Source organism: Staurois parvus, unplaced genomic scaffold (genome assembly GCF_062004578.1).
Source record: "Staurois parvus isolate SC_StPar_1 unplaced genomic scaffold, SC_StPar_1.0 ptg001284l, whole genome shotgun sequence".
NCBI lineage: Eukaryota > Metazoa > Chordata > Amphibia > Anura > Ranidae > Staurois > Staurois parvus.
Window position 1 is genome coordinate 1,861,956 of NW_028319080.1, and position 5,607 is coordinate 1,867,562.

Genomic DNA, 5,607 nt, shown 5'->3' on the forward strand with positions numbered 1-5,607 from the left:
CTCATATTTGGTAACACAGCCTGCCTGTCCTCCAGTGGTCAGACTTTTGTTGCCACTGTTCCCCCTGCACAACTATTCAGATCTGAGCGTTCACAGGAATGACTGCTGTAGGCTGGGAAACACCATGGCCGGAATCATCACTGATGGATGTACAGCCATCTTTGAAACCATTAAAACCGCACTGTTCTTGAAGTCTTCTGTAGATATCCGCAGGTTTTACACCTTCGTTCACAAAAAACATCATCCCCACACGCTTTTCCATGCACGCACCAACACTGTTGTCTGCCATCTTGATTAACAGTTTCTGGACTGACATGTGCGCCGCCTATCAGTAATAGGACACACTTGCCAATTACTACCACCACGCTAGCATCCCTTTTTATACCTGTAAAATTAAAAGTCCTGGTTTGACTTGAACGTCCCTTGTAATTCATTTCAGATTAGTTGAAATTTGTTACTATTGTGATGTATCCAAATCTCCGAATAACAAACATTTTTCAGAATTTTGATTCATAGTGAAACAAATCTCACATGTCGATGGGAAAACATGCGATTACATGCAGCCCCACACCAATAGTATGAACCTAGTCTTGCAGGGCAGTCAAAAACACCAATGAAGTTGTGCTACAGTGACAACTTGGGCAAAATAGTTTTTTTTGGGGGGTTTTTTTAGACACATTCAAGTGATCATATGAAACATATTTCAGCCAAATAATTTGTCACATCTCTTCTCAACCTCTTTTGTAGACTTTGTTGTTGTGATTTATTTTCTGTATCCTTTGTTTGTTATTTATGGACAAAACATGGAAAATTGTTAACTAAGACTTGCTGGTTGAAATGAATGTGCGTAATATCTTTACTTTTGGGGAGACAGGAAATTACAAACAATTTATATGTATACCCAAAAACTTTTTTAGTTTTGGAAAGAGTGAAGAAGGTTAAAATCCCTGCCAAGTTGTTTTATCCTGTGTACCATAAGGGACATTTCCCCTTACTTTCCATTCCAATGATGCATCAGGAAGTTAGAGACACATTTCCTATGCGAGGGTAAGTGCTTTCTTACTTGTCTCCAGCACAGGTATCCCCATTGGAAGATTTCCTTTTATCTCTTGCTCTAGGGACAATTCTAAAATTCTGGATTTCCCCACACTTTCTTTTTCAGTAACAATGATCACCAGCACAAAAATAGGGTGAATTTCCCCAGTGGAGTCACTGACAACAATAAAAATTTGACACTTTATCCAAAACTAAAACAACAGTAGAGGTACACAACAGTGGACAATTTCGGGAAAGAGGGTTTGTCACTAGTATGGGTGTGCTGGAGGTGGGTGAGTTAAGAAGTATGTGTTAGTCTGTAGAATTGCCAACTTCTTCCAATCTTTGTAATCCAGAAGAAGAGACTTCAATATGCTATATCAGGAGTATTCAAACTTTCTAAGCAAAAGGCAAGTTTACTGGCATTCAGACTTTAGGGGGGCTGGACTGTGACCATTGGCAGTAGAAATGTTCCTGGAGTCAGTGGGAGTAAAAAGTGCATCTTTGGCATTAGAGGGAGGAATAGTGCCCCATTGTTGGTGTCAGTGGGTGGAATAGTGCCTCATTGTTGGTGTCAGTGGGAGGAATAGTGCCTCATTGTTGGTGTCAGTAAGAGGAATAGTGCCTCATTGTTGGTGTCAGTGGGAGGAATAGTGCCCCATTATTGGTGTCAGTGGGAGAAATTGTGCCCCATTGTTGATGTCAGTAACAGGAATTATGCCCCAATGTTGCTGTCATTGGTAGGAATAGTGCCCCATTGTTGGTGCCAGTGGAAGGAATAGTGCCCCATTGTTGGTTTCAGTGGGAGGAATAGTGCCCCATGGTTGCTGTCAATTAGAGAAAAAGTGCCCCGTTGTTGAAGTCATTAACAGGAATTATGCCCCAGTGTTGGTGTCAGTGGGAGGAAAAGTGCCCGAAGGGCCAGAAAAAGGCATGCAAAGGGCCGCAGTTTGGAGACCACTATGCTATATAGTTGCTGTGTGTGCCCTTGAAGTATCTTCTTCTGGAATAGGGTGGTCCTATATAGGAGGTATGGAGTGCTAATAAAAGCATCAGTCTAGAAGGGCTTGGGATGAGTAAAAGGAGCCACTCAGCACATTTCAGAATTGGTGACCAGCTCTATAGTTCTATTGGTTTTTACCCGAGTGACATCACTTCCTTACTCTTACAGGCCAAAAGCAGTGACAGTAGAGGAGAGCAGCGTGATAGAGGATATGTGCTGATTGCCAGTTCACCACATCCTTTCCCTCTCTGCTGAGCTTTTCACTACTTTGGCCTGTCAGAGTGAGGTAGTAGCAGGAAGCAGTGAGAGCAGAAAATAATGAGATGGCTATATTTCCTAATGCTGGAGGTCTATTTAGTTCTAATCATGTAGACCAGGGTAAGCAACCTCCAGCATTAGGGTCAGAGGTGGTACTTGACAGCATCAAGGACGGCACCCAAGGCCAGTCCTGGGAGACCCACCTCCCAAACAATAAAGCTGGCCAGCAGCTGCATAGTGAAGAAGCAGCGAGACTGGTGTCTGCCCACCTCTATCCCCGCTGGTGTCGGTTCCTTCATTGCTCTCTTCACACTGAAGCTGTGTTGAGTCAGTTTCTCCAGACTGCTTGTTCTCACTTTGGAAGGGTAATTATATACAGTATTTTTCCTCCTCTGTGGTACAACACTCTTTCAGCCTGAGCCGGCTCATTGCCAAGCTTTTACCATTGGTGTACCTGCCCTCCCTCTGAACTTTTCTCTCCCTCGGCATGAATGCACCTAGCTCAGCTTGGAGGGGATATAGCCAGAGAGGTTTATATTCAGATGGCTATTAATCCCTTCCATGGCAATCTTTTTTGAGAAACTCAATGCAAAAAAAGATTCAATGTGGAGGGAGAAGGGTTTTAAAGGCTTATCTGACATAACTGCTATTGGGAATTACTAATTTAGGCTTCATTCACAGGGACATTTAACCATGGTGCGAATGGCAGTGGCAGGAATCCGCCTTTTCCTGCTGCTATTTTTGACACCAGTGAGCAGTTTGCTGCAGCCACCAAGCCTGTACAGCACACTACAATGCAGGTTATTGGGTGCTGCAGCTATTCGTGACTGTTCATACAGTCAGTGATCTGATGTGTGCATTCAGCAGCGATCACTACAAGTAATCGTCGGTTGTGTGAACAGCCGCAAATAGATATGACCACCAGTAACTTGTCATAAAAGTGCACAGGCTCAGTGGCTGCAGCTAGCAGTTCACAAGTGTTAAAAACAGCAGCAGGAATCAGCAGATTCCTGCTGATGCTGTTCACCATGGCGTATAAAGAGAAGGAACTACTACTTTAGAACTTTTATTGGGAACTACAACTTCAGAACAGATATTGGTAACTACAACCTTAGAAAATGGAATTAGGAACTTCAGGAATTGGGACACAATTCTCCAATTCTACCGCATGGTACAGGCGGTGTTGTCTTGACTGGAGCATTGGCTGGTGTTCATTTCTGGAGCATCTATCTAGAAACTGCTTGGTCCATTTAGGCCAGAAGGTGCAGGAATTGGGGCTGGTCTGAGGCCTGAAGGGCTGATCTGTGGTGTGAAAGTGTAGGAACTGGGGTGGGCTGAGGTGTTAAAGTGAATTAATTAGGTGATCAGAGGTGTGGAGGTGCAGGAATGGAGGGGATCTGAGATTTGAAAGTGCAGGATTTGGGGTGAGTTGAAGTGTGAAGATGCGGTAAATGAGGTGATATGAGCTGTAAGGGTACAGGATTTGGAGATGAGCAGAGATGTAAAGGTACAGGTATTTGAGTGATCTGAGGTGGGAAACTGCAGGAATTGGGACTAATCTGATCCCTGAAGGAACAGAAATGGGGGCTGATCTGGGTTGTAAAAATGCAGGAATTGGGGTGAACTGAGTTCTGGAGGTGTACAAATTGGGGTAACCTGATGTGTGAAGGTGCAGAAATTGGGACTGATCTGAGGTGTGAAGGTGTAGGAATGGGTGTGATCTGGGGTGTAAAGGTGCAGGGATTGGGGTGATCTGAGGTTTGAAGATGCACAAGTTGGGGCTGATCTGAGGTCTGGAGGTGCAGGAATTGGGGCTGATCTAAGGCCTAAAGTTGTCGGAACTGGAGCTGATTTGAGGTCTGGAGGTGCAGGAATTGGGGTGATCGGAGGTGTGAAGGTGCAGAAATTGTGATCAGAGTTCTGGGGGTTCAGGAATTGGGGCTTATCTGAAGCCTGAAGGCACAGGAATTGTCACTGGGGACTGGGTGTGAAGTTGCAGGAATTGGCGTGAGCTGAGGTGTGAATGTGCAGAACTTGGGGTGATCTGAGGGGTGAAGTTGCAGAAATTGGGGCTGGTCCAAGGTGTGAAGGCGCAGGATTTCAGGCTGATCTGGTGTGTGAAAGTAGAGACAATGGGTGATCTGACAGGTGAAGGCGCAGGCATTGGTGAAAGCTGATGTGTGAAAGTACAGGAACTGTGGTGATCTGAGGTGTGAAGGTGTGGAAATTGGGGTGCTCTGAGGTGTGAAGGTGCAAGAATTGAGACTGATCTGAGGCCTGCAGATGCAGGAATTGGAGTTAAGCTGAGGTCTGGAGGTTCAGGAATTGGGGTGATATGAGGTGTGAAAGTGCAGGAACTGGAGCTAATCTGAAGTGTAAAGGTGAAGGAATTGGATATGATTTGAGGCCTGAAGAAAAAGGAATCGGGGATGTCTAGAGTGTGAAGGTGCAGGAATTGGGGTTGATCCAGTGCATGAAAGTGCAGAAACTGGAGCTGATCTGAGGCCTAAGGAAACATAAATTGGGCCTGTTCTGGGGTGTAAAAGTGCAGGATTTGGGGTGATTGTAGGTGTGAAGGTGCAGGAATTGGGCTAATCTGAGGTACTGTATGAAGATGCAGGAATCGGGGCTGATTTGGGGTGTGAAAGTGCAGGAATTGGGGTGATCTGAGGGGTAAAGGTGCAGGCATGAGGGCTGATTTAGGGTCTGCAGTTACATAAATTGGGTTTGATCTGAGAGACCTTTATTTGGGTGACCACTATCACCTCACACTTCATTTCCAACTGTAAATTTTGGAGAGGTCCTTTGTTGACATATTCATTTCAACCTTACCATACTTGCCTCACAGCACGTGTTCTGAAAAAGGGGTAAGTTACCATTTACCATCCTTGATAGCTCAATGTTTTCTTCCTATTAGTCAAATAGTTTACAGCATTTACTGTATAAAAATTCCTTTTTGTTATTGAGTCTGTAAAGTTGACATTTTTTATATAACTGGCACTCTCAATTTCTTCGAAAACATTTTTCAGCACACCATACACAAAAGGTTGCCTACCCCTGGGTTAGATTATAAAGTGTGGCCTCATCATATTTTATCTACAGGTATATATTACAATCTGATCTCAGTGGGATCTCCTTTAGATTTACCAAAGGACACCACACTTCAATTTATTTAGTAATTTTTTGCCATGACTTTTTTGCCATATTCTGTAGATTGGACAATCAGATTGTAAAACATGTGCCCAGTTCTCATGTGCCTCAGACTATTGGTAAACTCAGACTTTATTTCTAAAGTATCGTCCAAATCCAAA